Source organism: Lepidochelys olivacea (assembly GCF_965140295.1).
Source record: "Lepidochelys olivacea isolate rLepOli2 genome assembly, chromosome: 6".
In the NCBI taxonomy this organism is placed as follows: Eukaryota; Metazoa; Chordata; order Testudines; family Cheloniidae; genus Lepidochelys; species Lepidochelys olivacea.
Genome location: NC_140416.1, coordinates 49580757 through 49608548, shown reverse-complemented (window position 1 = coordinate 49608548; position 27792 = coordinate 49580757). Strand labels below are relative to the sequence as shown.

The window sequence follows — 27792 nt, the reverse complement described above, 5'->3', positions numbered from 1 at the left end:
AAAAATCCTGTGGCCCCAGCCTGATCAACTGTGGCCCAGGCAAATTGAATAATTTTTGTTACCACAGTGGTTCCCCCCAAGTAAAAGTTTTTAAACCCTTCCCTGTTAATCCAGAGGACATCCCTGTGGCCCACCACTTCCTGCAGCTCCCACTGGCCAGGAATGGCAAACCGTAGCCACTGGGAGCTGCAGGGGGCCGTGCCTGTGGGCAGTCAACGTCAGCAAAATGTCTCGCGGCCCATAATCAGATTACCCTGATGGGCCACATGCATCCCGCAGGCCACAGGCTGACCACCACTGCTCTACAGTCATCACTGATCTCCCAGTGGTAACTACAATTCCCTCCTGATATATGGCATAGCATATATTCTCCCTTGAACTGTGTTTACTCAAACAATGAGCTCACTGATCACAGAATTTATGTGTGTGAACCCAGGTTATGGAGGCACTAAGCACTGAATTCTATAAGTTGTTGAACACTTCTACAAGCTAGTGAGCATGTTCAACCCTGCAATGAAGGCAGAGGGCAGACCATTTCTCACAGGAGTACTCATCACCTTGCAGGGTCAGGGAAGTTCTATTCTGGCTGTGTACTGCTTTTACAAATTAACTTCACAGACATTACAGGATGCTAAATATGCCATCCTTAACGGCCTATTCAAGCATTCTAAATGTTCTAGCAAAAAAACAAGTACTTGCCTATCAACGTTGCTGTGGAACAAGTCAGGCCATCTGGACTCTCTCTAAGGGCAGACCTTTTTTTGTTCAAAGGATTGAACAAATTCTAATTAATTGTGTCTTTATAAATTAATATTTCCAATAGTATTTAGTCTAGTTATGGTTCATGACACTGCAACCTTTCATTTGCATAACTTGATCTTGTTATGGAGTTTCCTCACATCTTTTAATGTTTTACCACAGTGTGTTATGCTGAGCACTAAAGAGTGAAATGCTTACCAAAGTGCAATAAGTAAGTCTTGAATCATAAATACATCAGCATGAGAATCCAAGTATATTTTATTATACTCTTGTGTGGTGAGTTTTAACGTTTGAATGTCCTAATTTATACTTTCAAATTTTGATCTGAATATAGCTTATTATTATTATTATTATTATTTTATTATTAACCTCCTGAGATTTCTCTAAGTGCCTTTAAGCCTGTGCTAATAAACTCTGGTGTAATTAAATTGTGCCACATTGCAATGCATGATACTTCTGGAACCTACAATGGCAAAACTAATTGATAAATCAAAAAGTAATTGACTTGAGATAATGAAACTACTCTTGGGCTGGAGTGAGATTGTCACCTAATTAACTACTTAGAGAACTAAGGCTGTGCTTACTAGATGAGTGATGGGCAAGTGATTGATTCCAACATAATCAAATTAACATGCAAGCTGATAACATTGTATGCTATGTACTGTACAATGTTGTCTTCATGCAGCAAAAGACTTAGCAATCTTTCAGTTCTGTCAAATTTATTTTACTGGCTTATTCATTCATATACATCAATAGATAAATTCATATATCACACTGTGCTTTTAGTTGTGTGTGAGTTCAATAAGAGACGAGGGGCACAAAATTACCTAAGGGATATTTTAGATTTTTTGGCTGCATTTAGTGTCCATTCTTGTACTTCTCACTCAGGTAAAGTACTCCCATTCATTTCAAGATTTCTCATATGAGTAAAGGGCTGATCTTTAGGGAATGGTCTTGCAAATTCTTCATACTGGTAATAACCCAATGATCTCAATGAGACTCCTTCTGTGAGTTAGTGCTGGATCAGCCTTTATTGCTGTGTGCATGAACCTATTTGAGAATGTGGGAGTGACGCACTGTCTGACATTATGATCCACATTGTCAGGTCCCTCAACCTGCTATTACTGCAGGTCGCTAAGTACTTGGCAAATCAATTGACCGGCCTTTACATCCCATTGTCTAGAGGGAGCAGTTTATTAAACCAGCTCAAGTGAAATAGCACATTCCCTATGATAATTCAGGGTGTTTACTCTTGGCTTTCCTGTGAAATGGATTTATTTTGCACAGGAGTGCTATCTACCACTGAGAAGGGGGAATCAGAGCTGTAGGAGGGGCATAGGGGTTCTGGTAGCTGACAAAGGGGATTCAGACTAGCCTGCTTCATTTGACTACCTGTATACTACAACTGCATATCTCCCATATCTCTGTATCTCTGGAACAAGCAGCAAGACAGGCATACTTTTGCATCCTCCCAGGCCCTGGAACATATCCTGATAACACTCTGCCATTAGCAACGACCTGCAAATTATTGCCAGGGAAAACATTGTCTTTTGGGAGGTAGGAACTAAATGGTTCTGGAATGGAGGCTGAGGATTGCTGAGGGTAGGGAAAGCAAGATGAATGAAGAAAGGAGAGAGGACAAGGGGAAGGAAGTTTGAAACTAAAAATAAGTGAAATTTAACTCTATGGAAATGGAATATGGGTTATAGAGCACTGGGGACAAGTAAAGCTCAGGAGCGAGTAGGCGTTCAGATAGGATGATAAAGAAAAATATAAGTTATTTTATTGTTTCTCATTATATTGTCGAGCCACCAGTTGTGCAACTGAGTAACCTAATTCCCCTCCCCCTGTTTGGGTGCTGCCAGCAATTGTTCCTATCAATCCAATGGGAGTACTGCAAGGAGGTCTGCAAACATGGACTCATTTGGTCATGCGGAGGCTCATGGAAGGTGGGTGTAAGAGGCCGTGCTTGTGGATTTCTTTCCAGGATCATGTTTTACATTGTAAGCCATTCCAGGAAGGAGGCTGTGGTTTTTTTATGAGTTTGTACAGCACCTACCGCAATAGGTGCTGAGCCTGACTGTTACTGCTGAATACTGGTGCAATATACATAAAGAATGAAAGTTAGAGCTGGGCAGGAACTGCTTTTTAATAAAAAAAATATAGCTTCACTGTAGCTACATCAGATACCTTGGCAAAAAAAAAAAAATATGATTCACTGTAGCTACATCAGATACCTTGGCAAACAATTGAGCTTTCTTACCTATCTAAATCTATCTGCTAGTGTTCATAAAATAAAGTCAGTATAAGAAAAAAATTGTGAACACTTATTTTTTCTTAGTTAGAAAAAAAATTAGTGCCAGAAACTTTAGATCAAATATTGTAGGTACTATACATGCTCAACTAATGATTACATTTATAGCACTGAAATAAAATCCAAATGCAAAAAGCCATTACTCTTTCTATAGCTATATTTCTCAAATCCTCCAACAATTTTATTAGCTTCCATTCATTTCCATATCAAGCTATAAATTGCTCACTGCTCTTTTTTTTAAAAGCCTCTAGATTGTCCTAGCCTATGTCATGGTACCCATCTCTCTTCACGGCACCAACCTTCTCCATTCAGACAGTCTTTACATGGTTAGTGTGAGAGTCTTCTCTGTAGCTCCTGTCATCTGTAACAGCCTCTATCTCTCTGTCTCATCAACTCTACACAGTACAAAGTTTGATCACAGTTACCAGTGCAAAACAGAATCTGGCCCCATATCTCTTTAGCTATCCCAGTGCCTCCTTTTCCCCTCTCCCCATGACCTATTCAACCAACTCACACAGACCAGATTGGGCTGGGCTTCTTGCTCAGCTGCTGTGACTCCCTCCTTCCTTTGCCAGCTGCTCAGTGCATTTTGCCCAAAGTTACTCCCCCGGTTTCATTCTTTGAAAGAGATGGGAGGAGCTGATGGCACAGAAAAAAGACTAGGAGGACTTGTGGCACCTTAGAGACTAACCAATTTATTTGAGCATAAGCTTTCGTGAGCTACAGCTCACTTCATCGGATGCATACTGTGGAAAGTTTAGAAGATCTTATTATATACACACAAAGCATGAAAAAAATACCTCCTCCCACCCCACTCTCCTGCTGGTAATAGCTTATCTAAAGTGATCACTCTCCTTACAATGTGTATGATAATCAAGTTGGGCCATTTCCAGCACAAATCCAGGTTTTCTCCCCCCACCCCCTCAACTCACTCTCCTGCTGGTAATAGCTTATCCAAAGTGACCACTCTCCCTACAATGTGCATGATAATCAAGGTGGGCCATTTCCAGCACAAATCCAGGGTTTAACAAGAACGTCGGGGGGGGGGGGGGAGGTAGGAAAAAACAAGGGGAAATAGGCTACCTTGCATAATGACTAAGCCACTCCCAGTCTCTATTCAAGCCTAAGTAATTTATTTGAGTATAAGCTCAAAAAAAAAAAAAAGGACTGATTGGCTAGTAAGTGGAAGGTGAGGAAGAAGTCTCACCCACTGGTTTCCCTAACCTGGAAGATGGCTAAAGAAGCCTGATACACAGAGGTTGAAGATGGAGAAACTAAAGTCTCTAGCTAAAAGTCAGATTTGCCAGGGTGGTCCAGGAATCTAGAGAACAGACCAAAATCCTGCAATCTCGGGTCAAAAGCTGCGAACTCATGCAGGGGAGTCTGGAAAGCCAGAGGAGAGACCAAAAAGCCTAACTTATCTAGAGGCTCACTTCCTTGTGGATCCCTATATATGTAGGGTTTATAAACTGCATTCCCTGGCCACTCCCTCCTAAACTCCTACAAACTGAGGGGATGGCTTCCTAGAAAGTAAGTAATGTCTGAACATCTAATAATTACCAACTAGGTGATACAGTAATGAAAGAAGCACCTGGGCTGCCAGAACCGCTCCTAGATCCAAGCTCTCTAACTTTGCAGGCATTTCGTTTAAGGGAACAATCACAATTTTGACTGCTGATTAAACTTCTCCCAAAGCTCAGGAGTTGTTGGATTTGGGATTTTGTGTCCATCTCTAATAACATTACACACAGATTGTATCTGACTGCGGTGTTTTTCACAATCCAATATGTTTGCAAAGATTTGTGCTCCCACTTTTCCAGTAGAATTAAATGAATGTTAAAGTTTTGTTGCAGTCTTTGCTGACCTACTGCAAATATGCTGTGATTATAAGAGCCTTCTATTGCCCAAGCTAATGTTGCTATTCATATATAGTTTTAATAGCATTAGCTATGAGAATTTTAATACAGTAGGTTCCACAAATGTTCTTACCACCATTATTCCAGGAGTTCAAGAAAATTCCAGGCTGCTACTTATTTCACTCTAGGCCAGATTACCATAGCATTCATGTTTGAATTTAGTCCCAAAGTAAAGTTTGTAAATTTGAGCTTAACCTACAAAGTTTATGTGTACTCCAGGATGCTTTGGGATTTTCTTTCCAGATTGTTTACTCAAGTGATGGGTGAACCTCAAAATATTCAGGGGCTTCAGTTCAGATGAACATCCAAAAGCTTGGCTGCTTGTAATAGTCAGTTATGTTAATTGAGCCTGAAAAATCATGCTGAAAAAATCTCATAAATTTTATGCTACCTCTTACATTGGTTGAGCTGGGCATATTGCATATTGTTTCCTAAGTACAGATATGAGTGCCTACAAAAAAACAATAGATCAAAAAGAACCAAACTTTTTCATTTTTCAATAAAGATATGGCCTGAGATTTCCATAAAGGTTTTGATTGCACCTTAATATGCCCAGCCCTGGTGGAAAATAAAAATATCTAGCTATTTGAGAAACTCTTGTTTCCCACTTTCAGCAAAGAATATGCTGTAGCTGCATGAGTCATACACAGGTTTTATTTTCTCCCAGAACTGGTTAAAAATCACTTATCATAAATCTACACTTTGTTGGTGATTTTAGCAGAGTTTGAATTTTAGAACTTTCAAAGCAGCTGTTTCTTGAGTGGAGGAAGCAGCTATTTGAGTCTTAAATTATTTTTGTTGTTGTTTTTTCATATTCCCACAAATACTGAAGAAGAGGAATTTGTCTGGCATGCCCCAAAGTAATAAGCAATACATCTCACTCCCCCAAAACCCATTTAGTAATCATAATAATGATACTAATTAGCAATTGATATTTCTTGTCCATAGAGCTTACATTCCTTCACAAAGGTGATTCAGAATTATTAAAATCACCATTTTACAGATGAGAAAAGTGAGGCAGAGAGAGGTTATTTCCCAAAAGTTACACAACGAATCAACGGCAGAGCCAAGAACCCAGATCTCTAGTCCGTGTCTTAGCCATTGCCTCCTTAATGAATGTGCTGATAGTACCTCAATTACTAGTTCCATTTTGAATTCATGCTAGCTAAGAGAAACTATATAATATTGATTTGTCTAGGAAAGCAAAATTTCTGGTGTATATGGTTAGTAGATCCTACTTTTGTTAGGACTAGGGAAGTTGGATTCCAATAAGAACTTGTCAAGTATTTTTCATCAAGGATCTGATCCGAAGCCTGTTGAAGCTAACAGAAGAACTCAAATAGACTTCAGTAAGCTTTGATCAGACTCCAAATAAATTTATTTTATTAATTTTACAATTTTTCATCAAACACCACAGGTAAAATTAAAAACAAAAATTCAACCCATGCTGCGCCAGATCTTCAGCTGATGTAAGTGAGAGTAGCTGCTTTGACTTCATTGCAGGCCTGCTAGTTTACTTTAGCTGAGGTCCTTGCCCACTGAATTCATAACAGGTCTATTCCATCAACCATAGTCTATTCCATAGTGCTTGAATCAACATTGTGGGTTACTGCAGACAGTACAGCACTTTGTTTACTAATTAAGTAATTAAACGTTACTTATCTTTCACCATATAGCACTACCACCAAGATGGCCCTGTGTATTTGGAGGACATTAGTTCATGTATAAAGAAGACTGAAGCATAGCCCAAGCAAGTCTGAGGTTATTCTGGTGGGGATGGGAAAGCACTTTGAGGAATTTGCGGCACTGTGAAGTCTCCTTTTGGTTGAAGGTACACACCCACAATTGGCCAATTCAGTCTGTGGTTGAGCAGTGCTCTTGAATTCCTCACTGATGCTAAGCTCTCATAGCCTTACTAGCAGAGGCTGATATTTCTCCCATCTGGGGTCTTGGAGACCATCCTGATGGGGAATGGCCTCAGTTAAACATGTCTTAAACATTAGACTTAACTTAAACAAGTTAAACATCACCTTCCATCTGGACTACAGCAATGCAACATACCAGGGCATGAAGCCCTCAGCTCTTAGAAACTGTAGGGAATATTTTTTGTTCCTAGCACATTGGAGTCCTGGACCATGACTAGGGCTCCTAGGTGCTATGGTATTGCAAATAATAAATAATACCGAAAACTTCAGTTTGTCTCCTCCACAATATGAGGCCTGATTCCAGACTGAAAACTGAACTTCTACAGAAACACTCCTCACTTCACATTTCCTTGAATTTGCATTGTCTAATATTAACACATGGAAGTGTGTATGTATTGGTGTGGGCTGTGGGAAAATACTAGAGTGCATACACCACTTTGCCTCTGGGGAAAGGATGTGAGAAAAAACAAACCACTTGTGACGTTAGTCATGTCACATTGCACTACTAGAAAAAAGAATGAGGAGTACTTGTGGCACCTTAGAGACTAACAAATGTATTTTTGTGCATAAGCTTTCATGGGCTAAAACCCACTTCATTGGCTGGATGTAGTGGAAAATACAGTAGGAAGATTTTATATAATACACACACACACACAGAACATGAAAAACTCATGGACAGATTTTTAAAGTAATTAGATACCTAAAGATGCAGACAGGTGCTGAATGGGATTTTATTTATTTATTTGGCCACCTAAGTCCCATTGATTTAAAAAAACTATGTCCTGATGATCTTATTTTCTTTCCTTTAAATTTCATATTGGTTCATGTCATAAAGGGAAGGGTAAACATCTTTAAATCCCTCCTGGCCAGAGGAAAAACCTTTTCACCTGTAAAGGGTTAAGAAGCTAGGATAACCTCGCTGGCACCTGACCAAAATGACCAATGAGGAGACAAGATACTTTCAAAGCTAGGGGGAGGAGGAAACAAAGGTTCTCTCTGTCTGTGTGTGATGCTTTTGTCAGGAACAGAAAAGGAATAGAGTCTTAGAACTTAGTAAGTAATCTAGCTAGATATGCGTTAGATTCTGTTTTGTTTAAATGGCTGATAAAATAAGTTGTGCTGAATGGAATGTAGATTCCTGTTTTTGTGTCTTTTTGTAACTTAAGGTTTTGCCCGTTTTGAATCTGATTACCCTGTAAGGTATTTACCATCCTGATTGTACAGAGGTGATTCTTTTACTTATTTTTCTTCAATTAAAATTCTTCTTTTAAGAACCTGATTGCTTTTTCATTGCTCTTAAGATCCAAGGGTTTGGGTCTGTGTTCACCTATGCAAATTGGTGAGGATTTTTATCAAGCCTTCCCAGGAAAGGGGGTCTAGGGTTTGGGGAGGATTTGGGGGGGGGGAAAGTTTCCAAGTGGGCTCTTTCCCGGTTATATATTTGTTAGAAGCTTGGTGCTGGCATCAATAAAGTCCAAGGGCAAAAAGGTAAAATAGTTTGTACCTTGGGGAAGTTTTAACCTAAGCTGGTAAAAATAAGCTTAAGGGGTTTTCATGCAGGTCCCCACATCTATACCCTAGAGTTCAGAGTAGGGAAGGAACCTTGACAGTTCATTTTAAACTATTTGAATTAACTACTTATCAGATGATACATTTGAACTTCATTTTGGCCATGCAAAAGCACTACATGCTAAGTATTATTTCTATTTGAACCTCTCTCACTTGCCAGGAAAAATCTTTTCTTTTGCATCTGTATCCCTGTTACTTCTTGTGTCTATTGAGGGACAAAGCAGGGGATCTGTTTCTATTTAAAGTCTTCTGTTAGTTTTGTATTATTCCCATGGGTAATACCATTCATTCACCTGGAATGCAGTGGAATATAAATACTGTTTTGACATAGATAAGATGCTTTATTCCAGAAAACCCACACCAAAGATTCTGAATTCTAAATATTGCTTTCTGATAGCAAATCTTGGAAGCCCTTTACCTATTCTTTAGCTCATTGGAAACAAGATTGATTTTTTTTTTAAATGAGTCACTTCCTCTCATAAATTACCTCAGTCACTGGTTGTGAGTGACACCTTAGGTGATGGTCCATCCAACTATAAATTCAATCTTTGAGATAATTAATAAACCTTGTTTTTGGCCTGTCATCACATAATGTGTGTTAATATAATTTAGAGCAGGTATTTGAGCCATTCATCTCAAATGACTGAAGATATGGCTAAAATATAGATCACTAATGCTGATTCAAACTTTCTATTTATCACTTTCTTCTGGGAGAGATCCCATTCGGCCTAGTAGGTGAGAAATTAATTTTAAGATTTGGTAATTACCAGTCTAATATATCTGTACTAGTTGTTTTATGACACCCATCACTTTGGTATCAGAGTGCATATTTTAGGCATCCGATTTTTAAAGAGGCCATAAATAAGTTCCCAATTTGTGTCTGAAATTTAATGTAGTAAGCGTGGGTGACATGCTTCCAGGCACAATCATCATTTGCAGATAGAAATGGGGACTTCCCCTAGTGGGTAAATGCAAGTAGCCATATCTTTGCCTACCATCCTCTTTGCCCCTCAAATATTTGTGCAGGTGTAATAAGGAAGGCCTGTTTTTTTCAGCAATATATGTTTTTGTTTATATATTCCCCATAAAAAACTATGCTTATATAAAGTTAACGTTGACAGTACATATCAGAAATTTAGGGTAAAATACAGTGCTAGGATACTGTAATGATCACATAAACAAGCACTGTAAATCCAGAAAATTCAGTTAAAGTTAAAGTTTTTAGAAGAAATCCAAATATGTAAGGGGCATGCACAGTTAGGACTCCCTAACAGTTTTAACTCTTCCCTCTAGTGAGGTCATGCAATGACCATTTGAGCATGATTAAGATATTTTGGTAGCTGTAGTCCCAGATTAGGCTAATCTGATTTTTAAAGTCACATTACATTTTCCCCCAAATGTGTCATATTGCACCTAACTTTAAATATCTGAATAGTCTCATAGGACATAGGATGTGCTTAAAGTTAGGCATGTGCTTAATAACTTGCTGAATTGGGACCTTGAGTGTTCAAGGGAAAGCATATGTTACTGTCACTGTGGATAAATTAGCTAAATAAGTACAAGAGAAAAGTGTGTTGCCAGATAGTCCTCTATAATGACAGGTTTCAGAGTAGCAGCCGTGTTAGTCTGTATTCGCAAAAAGAAAAGGAGGACTTGTGGCACCTTAGAGACTAACCAATTTATTAGAGCATAAGCTTTCGTGAGCTACAGCTCACTTCCTCAGATGCATATCGTGGAAACTGCAGCAGGCTTTATATATACACAGAGAATATGAAACAATACCTATTCCCACCCCACTGTCCTGCTGGTAATAGCTTATCTAAAGTGACTTCCAGCACAAATCCAGGTTTTCTCACCCTCCACCCCTCCACACAAATTCACTCTCCTGCTGGTGATAGCCCATCCAAAGTGACAACTCTTTACACAATGTGCATGACAATCAAGCTGGGCTATTTCCTGCATAAATCCAGGTTCTCACATCCCCCCACCCCCATACACACACAAACTCACTCTCCTGCTGGTAATAGCTCATCCAAACTGACCACTCTTCAAGTTAAAATCCAAGTTAAACCAGAACATCTGGGGGGGGGGGTAGGAAAAAACAAGAGGAAACAGGCTACCTTGCATAATGACTTAGCCACTCCAAGTCTCTATTTAAGCCTAAATTAATAGTATCCAATTTGCAAATGAATTCCAATTCAGCAGTTTCTCGCTGGAGTCTGGATTTGAAGTTTTTTTGTTTTAAGATAGCGACCTTCATGTCTGTGATCGCGTGACCAGAGAGATTGAAGTGTTCTCCGACTGGTTTATGAATGTTACAATTCTTGACATCTGATTTGTGTCCATTTATTCTTTTACGTAGAGACTGTCCAGTTTGACCAATGTACATGGCAGAGGGGCATTGCTGGCACATGATGGCATATATCACATTGGTGGATGTGCAGGTGAACGAGCCTCTGATAGTGTGGCTGATGTTATTAGGCCCTGTGATGGTGTCCCCTGAATAGATATGTGGGCACAGTTGGCAACGGGCTTTGTTGCAAGGATAAGTTCCTGGGTTAGTGGTTCTGTTGTGTGGTATGTGGTTGTTGGTGAGTATTTGCTTCAGGTTGCGGGGCTGTCTGTAGGCAAGGACTGGCCTGTCTCCCAAGATTTGTGAGAGTGTTGGGTCATCCTTTAGGATAGGTTGTAGATCCTTAATAATGCGTTGGAGGGGTTTTAGTTGGGGGCTGAAGGTGACGGCTAGTGGCGTTCTGTTATTTTCTTTGTTAGGCCTGTCCTGTAGTAGGTAACTTCTGGGAACTCTTCTGGCTCTATCAATCTGTTTCTTTACTTCTGCAGGTGGGTATTGTAGTTGTAAGAAAGCTTGACAGAGATCTTGTAGGTGTTTGTCTCTGTCTGAGGGGTTGGAGCAAATGCGGTTGTATCGCAGAGCTTGGCTGTAGACGATGGATCGTGTGGTGTGGTCAGGGTGAAAGCTGGAGGCATGCAGGTAGGAATAGCGGTCAGTAGGTTTCCGGTATAGGGTGGTGTTTATGTGACCATTGTTTATTAGCACTGTAGTGTCCAGGAAGTGGATCTCTTGTGTGGACTGGACCAGGCTGAGGTTGGTGGTGGGATGGAAATTGTTGAAATCATGGTGGAATTCCTCAAGGGCTTCTTTTCCATGGGTCCAGATGATGAAGATGTCATCAATATAGCGCAAGTAGAGTAGGGGCTTTAGGGAACGAGAGCTGAGGAAGCGTTGTTCTAAATCAGCCATAAAAATGTTGGCATACTGTGGGGCCATGCGGGTACCCATAGCAGTGCCGCTGATCTGAAGGTATACATTGTCCCCAAATGTGAAGTAGTTATGGGTAAGGACAAAGTCACAAAGTTCAGCCACCAGGTTAGCCGTGACATTATCGGGGATAGTGTTCTTGACGGCTTGTAGTCCATCTTTGTGTGGAATGTTGGTGTAGAGGGCTTCTACATCCATAGTGGCCAGGATGGTGTTATCAGGAAGATCACCGATGGATTGTAGTTTCCTCAGGAAGTCAGTGGTGTCTCGAAGGTAGCTGGGAGTGCTGGTAGCGTAGGGCCTGAGGAGGGAGTCTACATAGCCAGACAATCCTGCTGTCAGGGTGCCAATGCCTGAGATGATGGGGCGCCCAGGATTTCCAGGTTTATGGATCTTGGGTAGTAGATAGAATATCCCAGGTCGGGGTTCCAGGGGTGTGTCTGTGCGGATTTGATCTTGTGCTTTTTCAGGAAGTTTCTTGAGCAAATGCTGTAGTTGCTTTTGGTAACTCTCAGTGGGATCAGAGGGTAATGGCTTGTAGAAACTCGTGTTGGAGAGCTGCCGAGCAGCCTCTTGTTCATATTCCGACCTATTCATGACGACAACAGCACCTCCTTTGTCAGCCTTTTTGATTATGATGTCAGAGTTGTTTCTGAGGCTGTGGATGGCATTGCGTTCCGCATGGCTGAGGTTATGGGGCAAGTGATGCTGCTTTTCCACAATTTCAGCCCGTGCACGTCGGTGGAAGCACTCTATGTAGAAGTCCAGTCTGCTGTTTCGACCTTCAGGAGGAGTCCACCTAGAATCCCTCTTTCTGTAGTGTTGGTAGGGAGACCTCTGTGGATTAGTATGCTGTTCAGAGGTATTTTGGAAATATTCCTTGAGTCGGAGACGTCAAAAATAGGATTCTAGGTCACCACAGAACTGTATCATGTTCGTGGGGGTGGAGGGGCAGAAGGAGAGGCCCCGAGATAGAACAGCTGCTTCTGCTGGGCTGAGAGTATAGTTGGATAGGTTAACAATATTGCTAGGTGGGTTGAGGGAACCATTGCTGTGGCCCCTTGTAGCATGTAGTAGTTTAGAAAGTTTAGTGTCCTTTTTCTTTTGTAGAGAAGCAAAATGTGCGTTGTAAATGGCTTGTCTAGTTTTAGTAAAATCCAGCCACGAGGAAGTTTGTGTGGAAGGTTGGTTTTTTATGAGAGTATCCATTTTTGAGAGCTCATTCTTAATCTTTCCCTGTTTGCTGTAGAGGATGTTGATCAGGTGATTCCGCAGTTTCTTTGAGAGCGTGTGGCACAAGCTGTCAGCATAGTCTGTGTGGTATGTAGATTGTAATGGATTTTTTACCTTCAGTCCTTTTGGTACGATGTCCATCTGTTTGCATTTGGAAAGGAAGATGATGTCTGTCTGTATCTGTACAAGTTTTTTCATGCAGTTGATAGATTTCCACTCCATACGGCTAAATGCAGTGCCTTGCATAATGACAGGTTTCAGAGTAGCAGCCGTGTTAGTCTGTATTCGCAAAAAGAAAAGGAGGACTTGTGGCACCTTAGAGACTAACCAATTTATTAGAGCATAAGCTTTCGTGAGCTACAGCTCACTTCCTATCCCCGATAATGTCACGGCTAACCTGGTGGCTGAACTTTGTGACTTTGTCCTTACCCATAACTACTTCACATTTGGGGACAATGTATACCTTCAGATCAGCGGCACTGCTATGGGTACCCGCATGGCCCCACAGTATGCCAACATTTTTATGGCTGATTTAGAACAACGCTTCCTCAGCTCTCGTCCCCTAAAGCCCCTACTCTACTTGCGCTATATTGATGACATCTTCATCATCTGGACCCATGGAAAAGAAGCCCTTGAGGAATTCCACCATGATTTCAACAATTTCCATCCCACCACCAACCTCAGCCTGGTCCAGTCCACACAAGAGATCCACTTCCTGGACACTACAGTGCTAATAAACAATGGTCACATAAACACCACCCTATACCGGAAACCTACTGACCGCTATTCCTACCTGCATGCCTCCAGCTTTCACCCTGACCACACCACACGATCCATCGTCTACAGCCAAGCTCTGCGATACAACCGCATTTGCTCCAACCCCTCAGACAGAGACAAACACCTACAAGATCTCTGTCAAGCTTTCTTACAACTACAATACCCACCTGCAGAAGTAAAGAAACAGATTGATAGAGCCAGAAGAGTTCCCAGAAGTTACCTACTACAGGACAGGCCTAACAAAGAAAATAACAGAACGCCACTAGCCGTCACCTTCAGCCCCCAACTAAAACCCCTCCAACGCATTATTAAGGATCTACAACCTATCCTAAAGGATGACCCAACACTCTCACAAATCTTGGGAGACAGGCCAGTCCTTGCCTACAGACAGCCCCGCAACCTGAAGCAAATACTCACCAACAACCACATACCACACAACAGAACCACTAACCCAGGAACTTATCCTTGCAACAAAGCCCGTTGCCAACTGTGCCCACATATCTATTCAGGGGACACCATCACAGGGCCTAATAACATCAGCCACACTATCAGAGGCTCGTTCACCTGCACATCCACCAATGTGATATATGCCATCATGTGCCAGCAATGCCCCTCTGCCATGTACATTGGTCAAACTGGACAGTCTCTACGTAAAAGAATAAATGGACACAAATCAGATGTCAAGAATTGTAACATTCATAAACCAGTCGGAGAACACTTCAATCTCTCTGGTCACGCGATCACAGACATGAAGGTCGCTATCTTAAAACAAAAAAACTTCAAATCCAGACTCCAGCGAGAAACTGCTGAATTGGAATTCATTTGCAAATTGGATACTATTAATTTAGGCTTAAATAGAGACTTGGAGTGGCTAAGTCATTATGCAAGGTAGCCTGTTTCCTCTTGTTTTTTCCTACCCCCCCCCCCCAGATGTTCTGGTTTAACTTGGATTTTAACTTGAAGAGTGGTCAGTTTGGATGAGCTATTACCAGCAGGAGAGTGAGTTTGTGTGTGTATGGGGGTGGGGGGATGTGAGAACCTGGATTTATGCAGGAAATAGCCCAGCTTGATTGTCATGCACATTGTGTAAAGAGTTGTCACTTTGGATGGGCTATCACCAGCAGGAGAGTGAATTTGTGTGGGGGGGTGGAGGGTGAGAAAACCTGGATTTGTGCTGGAAATCACTTTAGATAAGCTATTACCAGCAGGACAGTGGGGTGGGAATAGGTATTGTTTCATATTCTCTGTGTATATATAAAGCCTGCTGCAGTTTCCACGATATGCATCTGAGGAAGTGAGCTGTAGCTCACGAAAGCTTATGCTCTAATAAATTGGTTAGTCTCTAAGGTGCCACAAGTCCTCCTTTCCTCTATAATGAGCATGATTGAAAAGTGTCCTACACCCTTTTATGTGTATTGTTATTTCAGACAATTTGCCCTTTTCCAGGAATTCAGATAAAGTAATATTTTAAAAGATAAGTAGAAATGGATGTTACATTTACAAATTCTAACAATTCATTTAATTTCTAATTCTATTTCAAGTACTTCATCATTCTTGTCAACTTCCCCTCTATCCTGCTGTGCATTAGTTAACCCTTGTTCATGTTTCATTGTGCTTACCAGTTGGTTCATTTGTCTAGTCAGTTTTTGGGGGTGATCTTGTGACTAAAGAGTCATTTATTTCTTTGCCAGATTTGGTAGCTTTTAGATAAAGCTTTTGCTTGATAACTCTTGGCAGCCTCCTGACTTTCCAAAATCCTCTGCAGGCTCTTGTTATTGCAATAATCCAGGCTGATCTTTCATTACTATTCTTTCTCATGGAAGCCTGGTGATTAAACAATTACACTTGTCTTAAAAATCTTGTATTGTTATTGTATTCAATATGCTTGTGAAGTAGGGACTATTATCCCCATTTTACAGATGGAAACTGAGGCACAGCATCTAAGTGACTTGCCTAAAACCATACAGGAAGTCTGTGGTACAGTCGGAACTTGAACCCAGATCACCTAAATCAGCACCTGCCCTACATACTGGTCCATCTTCTTTCTCCTTCAGCAGATATTGGTTGTGATTATTGGAGGGTAGTTTTCCTCTTCTTTCCTTTTTCCTGCAAAAGTGACCCTAGTTTTAACCTGAGTTATTATCAGACGGCTTTGGGTAACATTTGCATTGAAGCTGATGAATTTGTGTATTTGTCCCAAGAATTCTGAAAAGTGTTTGATAAAAGTAGTCAAACCAGTTCAAATTCCATAAGAATTTCCTAAAATTTTCCATTTTTAGAACTGAACCTCAAGCAAAGCTTTAAGGTTCTGAAAAGTCTGTATACATTATTCCATGTGCAGTTTACAGTTCAGACCCAAAAGCAGATGTGCCAGCAATATTGCAGGAAAATTGCACTTATGAAAGTTGCAGCCTAATTTTGCAGACACAAGGAGGGCAGAAAGGATTAACTTCTGATGAGCATCCAAACCCAAACTCTGAACTTTTCTGAGTTTGCACCTCACTATTTTGTCAATTCTGTCAGAAAGCAGAGCAAAATGATGGACAAATTTGATACCAGATATGTTTTCCTATTGCTATGTGACAGCAGTAAAAAATTGAGTTGTTTCCTTTTAACACTGAAAATTAATCAGTATGTTTATCTTTGCATGTTCATTAAAGACTTAAAACAATAACCAAAAATTAATCACAAGCACAGTACTCAGATATAAAAGACGCCCAATATTTAGGTTATGTCTACACTAGAGAGCTTAAAGAGGCACGGCGGCACAGCTGTAGCCACTCTAAGCTCACTGGAGAGAGCTCTCCTGTCGACATAATTAATTGACAGCGGCAGTAGCTGTGTCTCTGGGAGAAGCTCTCTCACTAAGCTCTCTCACAGACATGAAGGTCGCTATCTTAAAACAAAAAAACTTCAAATCCAGACTCCAGCGAGAAACTGCTGAATTGGAATTCATTTGCAAATTGGATACTATTAATTTAGGCTTAAATAGAGACTGGGAGTGGCTAAGTCATTATGCAAGGTAGCCTGTGTCCTCTTGTTTTTTCCTACCCCCCCCCCCCAGATGTTCTGGTTTAACTTGGATTTAAACTTGGAGAGTGGTCAGTTTGGATGAGCTATTACCAGCAGAAGAGTGAGTTTGTGTGTGTATGGGGGTGGGGGGGGATGTGAGAAAACCTGGATTTGTGCAGGAAATAGCCCAACTTGATTGTCATGCACATTGTGTAAAGAGTTGTCACTTTGAATGGGCTATCACCAGCAGGAGAGTGAATTTGTGTGGGGGGGTGGAGGGTGAGCAAACCTGGATTTGTGCTGGAAATGGCCCACCTGATGATCACTTTAGATAAGCTATTACCAGCAGGACAGTGGGGTGGGAGGAGGTATTGTTTCATATTCTCTGTGTATATATAAAGTCTGCTGCAGTTTCCATGGTATGCATCCGATGAAGTGAGCTGTAGCTCACGAAAGCTTATGCTCAAATAAATTGGTTAGTCTCTAAGGTGCCACAAGTACTCCTTTTCTTTTTGCGAATACAGACTAACACGGCTGTTACTCTGAAACCTGTCACTAACATAGAGCTGTCTGCATGGGTGCTTAGGTCAGTATAAAGTACGTCACTCGGGAGTGGTTTATTCACATCCCTGAAAGACACACATTGTACCGACAGAAGTGGTAGTGTAGATGTGACGGGTTTCAAGGGGCCCACACTGAGATTGCTCAATCAGGGCACACTGCAAAGAATGGGGCACATGATCCCCAGAACTGGAGGTTATTTCTAATTATTAGATCACCAAACCAGCAACAAAACAGTTTCTAAATACCTTACTGGTTACCCAGAAGCCAAAAAACACACCTCCCTTAAAGCATCACATCCTTGGGCTCCCACCCAGATAGCCAAGTCAAATATGATGATTACTGAAAATCCTGTTCATCATACTAAAAGTTCTACCAATCCCAAAGAATCGGACACATTACCCACCAGGTCAATGAATATTTGAGATCTTACACAAATACATGTTTACAGCCAATTCCTATTAACTAAACTAAGATTTATTAAAAGAGAGAGAGAGAGAGTATAGGTTAAAAGATCATTATACACACAGGTATGAATAGAGTTCTTAGGTCAGTTTCACAGTAGAGATGGTGAGCTTTAGAGTTGCAAAAAGTTCTTTCAGAATAAGTTCCATAGGATATATAGTCCAATGTCCAAAATCAGGGTCATCCAGACTGGAACTGGGGACCTCCGTCTTGCAACTCAAATTTCCCCTGATGAAGCTTAAGCAGATATGAGATTCAGAATCAGGGCCCAGGAGTTCTTTTTATAGTTCTCTGGTAGCCTCTTGACAGTAGGTGAATAATAGATGAAGCATTGTAGCTTTGAAATAGACCTCATATTTCCTAAGCATCACCAGTAATTAGCTACGTGGATTAGCATAAGGCAACTGCCCGTTTTCTGCCATTTACAGGTAGCTTATTACATACTTCAAAGAGAAATTAAGACAGTGATATTACTACATTCACAGTTCATCTAAATGTTAAATATTCCCTTTTGATCTTTGAATCAATAAAACATAGCGACAGACAGGAACCGTCTGGTTACATTGTTAACCTGTAATAAGATACAGGTAAACACAGACTACTAAAAACACTATCTTCTTCCAATTCTTTAACAATACAAGCCTACATTTCAAAACTCTAGTCTATCTAACACAACTTTTCTAGTTATTTATAAGGAATAGCCCTAATTACCATTTACATACTTTCCTAATATGTCTTAGCCCTTTCTGGCTCAGTGTCACAATAGACATAGCCTTACTCTCAATACTCCAGACCACTCTGCAGATAGCTAAAAAGTAAATTACATATCATAGGCCCTGATGCTAACCTACATCTTTCCTCACTCATCCATTTTTTCTTCGCCATTGCTAATCATTGAATGGTGGCAAAAATAGTTCAAACTAAAGTGTCAAGTGATTCTTCCAGTGCCTGAAAACAAGATGTGCGCCAGTTCTGCCATAATAATATAAAAAAAGCCTCTTTCATTAACTATTGCAAGTATCTCCAAGACCATTTTTGGAAAACTCCATCCTTCCTTATAGAAGTAGATGCACAGTCCTAAGGCATCTTAACACCGGAACCAAGTGTCCGTAAAAAAGGCCATGCAAAAATTTTGTGGTCAGCAAATATGACTGCCAAATATGACAGCCTTAGCCACCTTTCCACAGACAGGCTTTATTGATTAGGTTCTTGCTTCAGGCTCATAGATTGCCCCTTCAATACAGTTTTCCATAAAATACCTGCCACCATACATCCCAATTTCTGAATGGAATTTTCTTATTTTGGAGGTAAAATAATTTGAAGAAATCAAAACTTCAAAATGACATTCAGAAAAATATTTCTGAAGGACTTCCTGGTATAGCACTTTCCTAAACTGTGAACCAACCTGCTGGAATGCAGTTGCCTGAATTTGACAAAGGGAGATGCAGTATAATGCTCTTTGCAAGTAAAAAGGAACCTCGGATTGTTGTGAGCAAAATACTTTTATAAAGGCATTTCTTTTTTCAGTTCCCATCAGTTCCCCCATTTTTCTCCTGTTACTTATTTTCCAACATTATTGGAAAAAGTGACATTCCCTTATGCATTCCATGGGAACCCTATGAACATTAAAAACCACAAACATCTTGTAGGTCACCCTCTTCTGAGAACTTTTTCCAGTCCCCTGAATGCACTCCATTCAAATGGCAGGCTTGTACCTCCACCTCTCTTTGGGGTGGAATCCTGCAATCCAACCACTGTCTAACTGGATCTCTTGGTTTCACCTCCCTAAATACCAGTCATGTTACTTAGTAGACATGGACCCTGGCAGAGATGTCTTCTAGGGACCTGTAGACAGTAATATTATGTAGTGAAAAGGAAGCAGTGTCTCCAAAACAAAGTATGATTTTTTTCCCAAGTGGTATGCAGGGATTACAGAAGTAGATTTAAAAATAACAGAGACTTATATGCATATTGTCTTTTGCTTGGCATTTCCCTCAAGCACCTAGGTAAGCATGACTTAACCGTGGTGTTTCCCAATTTTCTTTGGGCACCAAGTTACTGCCTGCTTAATACTGACCAGGACTCTCAAGTTGCTGTGTCAGACTCCATCATGCTTACTCTGTGTCTGTCTATCAGCTCCCAGCTGAGATGACTAGTCCCTGCACCTTTCTGTCAGGGGGCACCAGTTTAACCCCTCAGGGTCTCTCAATCTCAACCTTACCCTTGGGAAGAGAAAAAAAAAAAACATGTTAACTTGGATCGTGCTAGTGAGGGATTTCCTTTCCCCAGCTGTTGGCATATCCATTGTAATCTTAGGGCACATCGTCACTGAAAACGTTGAAGTGCTGCTGTGGCAGCACTTTAACATGGCTTGTGTGGTCGCAGCGGAGCGCTGGGAGAGAGCTCTCCCAGGGCTCTAAAAAACCACCTCCCTGAGGGGCGTAGCTGCCAGCACTGGGAGCGCGGCTACCAGAACTGGTGCACTGTCTACACCGGTGCTTTACAGCGCTGCAACTTGCAGCGCTCGGGGTGGGGATGGGGGGTGGGGGGAGTTGCAGTGCTGTAAAGTGCCAGTATAAACAAGCCCTTAACTCTTGTGCAGTGGGTACCTGAGAGGCTGTCTTATCTGTGTCATTGTTTTACCTTTGCTGGGCTCCTAAACAACCCCTCTTCACAGCCTCCGTTGATCTGATTATACACGCTCAGGGATGTAACAATATCAAATTGAACAGGGTCATACATAATATTAATAAGAAATAGTACAGACATTTTTCCAATTTGTCACACCAACAAGAAAGTTTCTGAGCATACCATCCCCAAGGCCCCTTCTTTAACTGGTAGATTAAACTATACTTCTCTTCACTATGTTACATTTATTTCCCTCCAGCATCTGAAAAAAAATATCCTGTCAATTTAATTGACAATTTGCCAGAAGCAGGATACACATATGCCACATAAATGTAGAGAGGTAACAGGAATGTTTTAATTAACATCACCCTTCCTGCCAACCTCAGCGTGACGCATGGCTAGAAAGGGTTAAACAGCTTGCAGGCTGAATGACCTAAATCCCACCTTTAAAGTCATGTTAGAAAGGTATGTGAATGATAATTAGGGCCATTCTTGCTAAATAGGCTAGAACTTTGAAATGCAAACCTATATTGTTAGAAGTAATACTAATTGTGTGTATCTTAGATGCTAACAGTAAACAGACAGCTGCTGTCTGTCACTATACCTATTGATTCAGAGATCAAAAGGGAATATTAACATTTGGATTAATCTTAGGTAAAATGTCATTGTCTATGTGTCTCTCTGAAGTTTGTAATAGACTGCCTAATGGATAAATTGCCCTATGTTAATTTGTGTAACTAATTACTGGTGGTGTTTGGAAAGCAAAAGGTTACATCAAAAGCCTATTGTTTAACCAGGACTGTGTGGTCAAGTGGATGCTAGGACACTGTATAAGACAACCTGGGGTCGTGATCATCTCAGATCTGCTTAAGCTTCATCAGGGGAAATTTGTGTTGCGAGACTGTGGTCCTGGTTATACTGGTACGCCCTGAATATGATATTTGGACATTGGACGATAACCTATGAACTATTTCTAAAAGAACTTTTTGAAACTACAGAGCTCACCATCTCTGCTATGAATCTTCACCTAAATGGATTGAACTCATGTCTGTATGTATATTGATCTTTTAGCCATACGCGCTCTCTCGATTTGTAATAAATTTAGTTTAGTTAATAAGAATTGGCTGTAGCATGTATTTGGGTAAGATCTGAAACATTCATTAACCTGGGAGGTAATATGTCCAATCCTTTGGGAATGGTAGGACCTTTTCTTTTATATGATGAAATAAGATTTTCAGAAATCTTCATATTTGACACCATATTGGGCACCTGGCTGGAGGCCTGAGGCTGGATCACTTTAAAGGAACTGTGTTATTTGGACTTCTGAGTAACCAGTAAGGTAATAAAGAGGCTTATGTTTTATGAGGCTTTGTAAATCTAGATCCTGGAATATCCACCAGCTTTGGGGGATTTGGCTGCCCCATTCATTGCAGTTCACCCTAATTGAGTGACCATAGCTGGCCCACACTGGGACCCCGGCCACAGTCAGATTTCATCCCTTCCATTATCACCTTAACCTGGCAGGAGGCAAATCACTTCTTCCAGTTCAACTCAGCCTAAGGTTAATCTTAAAATATCTATAGCACCAGGAGGGCCCCTCATGATCTGTAAATCCTCTGGCAGAGCAAAGGAACCCCTCCCCCTGCCCCAAAGTCCTCACCCACACAGCTTCGCTTGTATTCATCTTGATCACTGCACTGGCTGCAGCTGAGTAATTGTTTGAGGTCAAAAATGTGTCCCTGTAGTGGAAGAGTTGAGTCACTTGTGGTGCATGCCCTCATGGTTGGGCATGGCATAGCTAGCTCTCGTCTTCTACTGCCCTCTGCCAACTGTCATTGTGGTCTTGTGGTGATCTCTCTTCTCATGACTTGGCCTTTCAGCTAGGTCATCTTTTGTTCTTACCCCTTCTGGGGTAACAAAATCCAACACAACACAAATGTTCTTATGTCAGATTTTCATGCCCCCATTATAAGCCCCATGGTCCTCACACCCTTCACTCAGGGTTCGGTCATCCTTATACTCCTCTCCAAGGAGGTTTCCCACCACTTTCCCTGTAGTCGGTAGGGAAACCCAGGCCATCCCTCTCCTCAAAGTTCTAGCCCAGGAACCATATAATGGATCAGACAAGGGCTGTCTATATTCAGCCCCACCTTCTGCTACCTTTTTGGGCTTCTTTCTACTGTAGTCTGTCAATAGTCCTTTCCTACAGCCCCTTCCTGGGCCCTCTGTGTACTTGTGTTTCTTTCAAGCTCCCCCAAGTTTCCTCCTCCTTCAAAGCCAGGATTCTTCCCTGACATTATTCAACAAATCCCCAAAACAAAAATACAAACTTAAATCACTTTCAGCCTTTCTGGCTTTGAACTTCAGTTCATCCCCAATATTCTGCTCCTTTCTTCTCTCAGACATTCTCAAAAGAGCAGGAAGTCTCAGCCTCCTCTCCCCTGGGTCATCTTCCAACTGATCTTCTCTGGATATGGCTATACTGCAAGCTGGAGTTGGGTTGTCCCTGCTCTGTCATATGTCTGAACTATTCTCAACATGCCAGCTGGGTTCCTGTGGATCTGTCCAGTAACAGGATTCCATAGCTCCCCCATATCCCACTGCATTTTCCTTCCTGGCATCCTGCAAATATGTCTGGGACTGCTGACCCATTTTTTATGCTAAGATCCTTGGCAAATTTATCTGTTTCCAACTTTTTCCTCCTTCAATATTGAATCATCGCCTTCTTTTCTTCCTGTACGACACTCATGTTCCCCAGCTCGCAGTCAGTTATGAACATCTTTCAAATGACCCTGCAATGCTAAACAACACTTTCAATGAATTGTATACAGATATATTGAAAAGAACTGTAAAGAATCCACCAGATTCTACTCGGTCAATTCCCACCATTCCATGAGAGATGCCTAATACCCCCAGACTGACGCTTGTTCCATAAAGACACCTTCGTCTTTTCTACTAGAAACCACAGTATTGAGTAAACAGATATTTAGTTTCCAATAGCTCTAACCAAAAATCACTGTGCGATATTCACTGAATTTAGCTGGAACCAAACAGTGGTCTGGCTGCACTACCATTGCCCAATCATCATATTAACTTTCATATACCCCCTCTTCAACCAACTACCCAAGTCATCTCTATAGATGTAAAAGTCCTACAGCTTCTAAAAGAAGAATGACCAAAAACTCCCTATAACACTGCAGCATTACCTACCACCTGTAAGTAAGTTTTATTTCCTTGATTGTTTCATTCTCTGTCACTATAGCTGAAACACTAAAAAAAACCCTCCCACATTGCCCCCCCCCACACACACTCCCAAAAAAGCTGTCAAGTCATCAGTAAGGAAGGAAAAAATTCTAGTAAAAAATATCTTTCCTTAACTTCTGATGTTGTGGGCCATCGCTGGTAACACAGCGATACCTCACAGTCAAATAACAAAAATCAACCAATAACCTCTCCCTCGGTGAACTTCTATTCCCCTCTGCCCCATTACTTCATAGGTGAAAAACAGTATCCCTTCTCCATTGCAAGTATGGGGACCAGTGAACCAAAAAGATGGGCCCCACCTCCAATCCCTCTGGATTTCACACTTAAAAGAACAAAGTATTGTTTTCTGGATCTGCACTATATCCAAATCTTGCTCCTCTGAAAACTGAAGGAGCATTTTCCTCCAGTGAACATTCAAGATGGAGTCTCCACAGGCATCTGTGCCTAGTTGAGGACCTTGTTGACATTGCTAGTCCCTATGTCTGACCTCTTTTGTTGTCTCACCTTTTCCTTTTGAGTATTTTGTTCTTGTCTACTGACACCTTACTCTAAGCTAAATGGTCTCCTGAGTTCCTAGATCCTGGTATCATCTTGAATATTTCTTCCGTAATCTGCTCAAGCAGAGCAACATCCTGAACTCCATCCTCCAATAAATGTTTTTGTAATGCATCCACAGGTTCCTCTCTATTCTCTCCATTTCCTGAATCAGTGCCTAATATAGAAAACCTGTTTTCTGTTAGAACTGTGAAAATGCCTTGTGATTCTGATGCAACAGGCTACTATCAATTCCTGTAATCCCAGCATTCTCATTGGATCTCTTACTTCCCTTTCCTATATTGAAACTCTCTCTCTCTCTCTCTCTCTGTTGGAAGATGGACAATCTTAATTTTTTGAGATTTCTTCAAAATCAGTGGATCCTGTGGATTTTTCTTACCCAGTTTCTCTTTTCCCTATCCCATTTCCCTTGATCTCTGAATCGGGCTTCCCCATATCATTAGTGCTCATGCCCCAATCTATAACATCCTTCCTCTCAGTGTTTCCTAGTATTTTTCCATGACCCAATCCTTTATTTGTAAAATGGCAGAGTCCTTCTCCCAAAGGTAGAGAGATCCTGCTTCTAAAACTGGAGGCCTCATTAATCCTTGAAGGGCTACATGGAATCTTCAGACACTCTGGCTCAGGGAAGGAGGAAGGATTCTTGTGCAACTGGGATCTTTCCCTATTGTGCCATGCTGCTGGGCACTGTCTATAAACATGTCCACAGTTCCCAGACATACCACATCTAATGAATCCTTGCAGTCCTCAGTCTCGTGAGCATGAGATCCACAGCATATGCATTTCCTGACCCCACAGCCAGCACTAAAATGTTCAGTAGAACTACAGTAAAACAAGTATATGGCTACATGGAATACATAAGATAACCCTGCTCAGAACCTAAATACTATATATTGGGAAGACATTGTACTAAGTTATTTATCTGTGAAAATTCACTAGTGCCTTTAAATTCTGCATTCCAAACACCTATCATAGTCTTGTCTGGAACATTTTGTATAATGAGACACCCCATATAGAATGTGCATTTCATTTATACTTAAATTGTGTAAAAAATTCCATTACTATTTCATGTATATTTTCATAGTGCAAAAATTGTAAAAAGAGTTTTGATGGAGGCCAAAATAAATAAATGATCACTGCATCATCCGAGTCCCTGATCCCCTTCTTAATTACAAACTGTTTCCCTGCAAAATTCTCTATCACTATAAGAATAAAAGCAGACATAAAATTTTCTGCTGCCAGACAGATGGATTATTGCTTTCAATGTGCAGGAGAGAACCAAAAGATTTTAACAGGAGAGCTCAACTACTTGTCCATGTCCCCCATGCAAGGCAGTGAAATCATACATCTTTGTTGAGGCATCCTAGGAAAATGCTTCCATTGCAAACAGTCCTCCCCAAAGGTCCAAGCCTGACAAGCTGTGACTGCTACATAGGATTTTTTCCTCGATGGTCCCTTGGGAGACCCATGACTGAAAACAAACACTACAACATGCTTCCTTAGTGTCACTATTTCTCAGATGCTCATTCTCAAACGTCTGGGCTCCCTCATCTTCACTGAGGCTTCCCTTTGTATTGCGAGGAACCTTGGGTTCAAGAAAAATAGTTTTTGGGCAACTTTTCCCTCTGCTTAGAAACTTCTTCAGTGGAGTCCTTTAAAGTAGATTGACCTATGTAGGAAGAGCCCTTCTGCCATGATATTACAGGGGATCCTATCTTTGCAATATTTTTTAAGTCTTTCCGGGAGTGTCTTAGACAGGCTGTTTTCATGTGGGCTCTCCCATGGGCTCAAGCAGGGGAGAGGTTATGGTCAGACATGTATCAATATTCCAAAGAGTCTCCTGGGACAGCAGTTAAAAATTAATGGCCCAGTTCTTGGTTTCCAGTGTATCTCCAAGGTTCACCTGTTGACAGTTTTTGCTAGTTTATTCATATCAACTCCCAGACACGTTCTTGTGACCAGCAATTAGTCCATTCAATGCATATGCCCTGGAGCAAGGCTGTCTATAAAGAAGTTAACCCCTAAAGACCAAATAGGAAGAAATAATAATTTTAAAAAGTGTGGTTAAAGTGAGTTAAATAATTTTCATAAAAATTTCCAACGTTCTCTACACCTTCATATTAACTTCCTCCCCCACCTTTCCATTTACAGAGAAAAGGTCAAAATTAGATGTGGCTGCTAAGCCATCATTAGCCTCTTATTCTTCTGATTCTCCCTGACCATGGCAAAACCCTTCTGCATCCCTACCCCTTTAAGAGACCACTCTCAGAATTTGCCATGAGGAACATGCCCTGCAAATCTTTCCCCAGAGGCATCAAGCCTGTTCCTATTTAACCCACATCCATACCAGCTGCACCCTCTGGCAACTCCTCCTGACCAGCAGGGAGACGTAAAATAAACGTTTTTCTTTATGAAAACTTTCACTCCTGATACCTGTCCCTTTACCTCAAAAGTTTCCCTACCTCAGATCAGTTTCACTACTCTAGGTATCTTCTCCCTGGGGTCACAACGTCCAGGCTCCACAGGAGCAAGCCTTATAGTATCAATCACGAAGCCAGATGATAGTACCACTGTGTGTTTGGAGTCTCCTATGGTGTTTATGATAATAGAGTAGTAGAAGGCTGTGTAAAATAAACAAACTCATTGGAGGAAAAAAACCCTCCTCAGGCCAAACCAACTGAGGCTGCATTTTGACAGGAAAGAAGAAATGAGAGCACTCTGTCTGTGGAACTTCTGGCTGGAACTTTCCTCAGCCACTCTAGAAAAGGGAAGAACCCTTGTGCTTTTCAGAACACAGAGCTGCAATTCTTGCTTGCCTCTTGTCTGAGGTAGAGATTGGGGGTGCAATATAAACTGAAAATCTGTGTAACATGTATGAAATAATTATTCTTTAGTAAGATAGTTCTGACTCAAAAACCCAGTTCTGGAGACTGCCATGTTTTATAGAAATTCTTATAAAGCTCTGAACTTTGTGGTTAGCCCTGTATCTATACTGGGACAAACTAAAAAACTCTTGATCCAAAATTTCCACCTTCCCCTGCATTCCGCTAAACTCTGTACCTAAGCTTTGGTAATGTTTGAATATAGCTCATGCCCATTGCCTTGATTTATAAGGGGCCACATCTGACCTGCACAAATCTAGAAGAAAGGAAAGAGTATTTGGAATAAGGGACGTTGGTAATCACTAAGGATGACAGAACCTATGCTCCAGACTTCCCCCATCAAAATGACATGATGAGTACAATGCCAGCCCCATCAGCCAGCACAGAATACCTCCAGCCTTAAGATCTATCAAAACAACATTTGGTAGTTGAAAAAATTAATACAGCAGAAAACTAATGTGCCATTCGAAGAAAACATAGGAATAAAATAGCTTGGTGAATACTCTCTCATGTCAGTTTTCCACTCTGCTACTCATACACATTTCCACTGCAATTGTACCAGGTTGTTCATTATGGTTACTGTATGTATTTTACATCTATGGCCCTAAACCTAGCGGCAAAAGGTTAATGATTTTTTGATACTTATAAATTA

At 41.1% G+C, this 27792-nt stretch overlaps 1 long non-coding RNA gene across 2 annotated transcripts in view; it reads left to right on the top strand.

Moving 5' to 3' along the window:
- The first annotated feature begins 2625 nt into the window (after positions 1–2625).
- Positions 2626–27792, top strand: part of LOC311523004 — a 39974-nt gene continuing 14807 nt past the window's right edge. Inside the window, exon 1 of one of the 2 annotated variants that reach the window (XR_014712234.1) lies at positions 2626–2708. This is a non-coding gene — a long non-coding RNA (uncharacterized lncRNA). Of the gene's footprint in view, positions 2709–7922; positions 7968–27792 lie in introns of those variants that run through there. The other variant, XR_014712235.1, reaches the window with a different exon arrangement.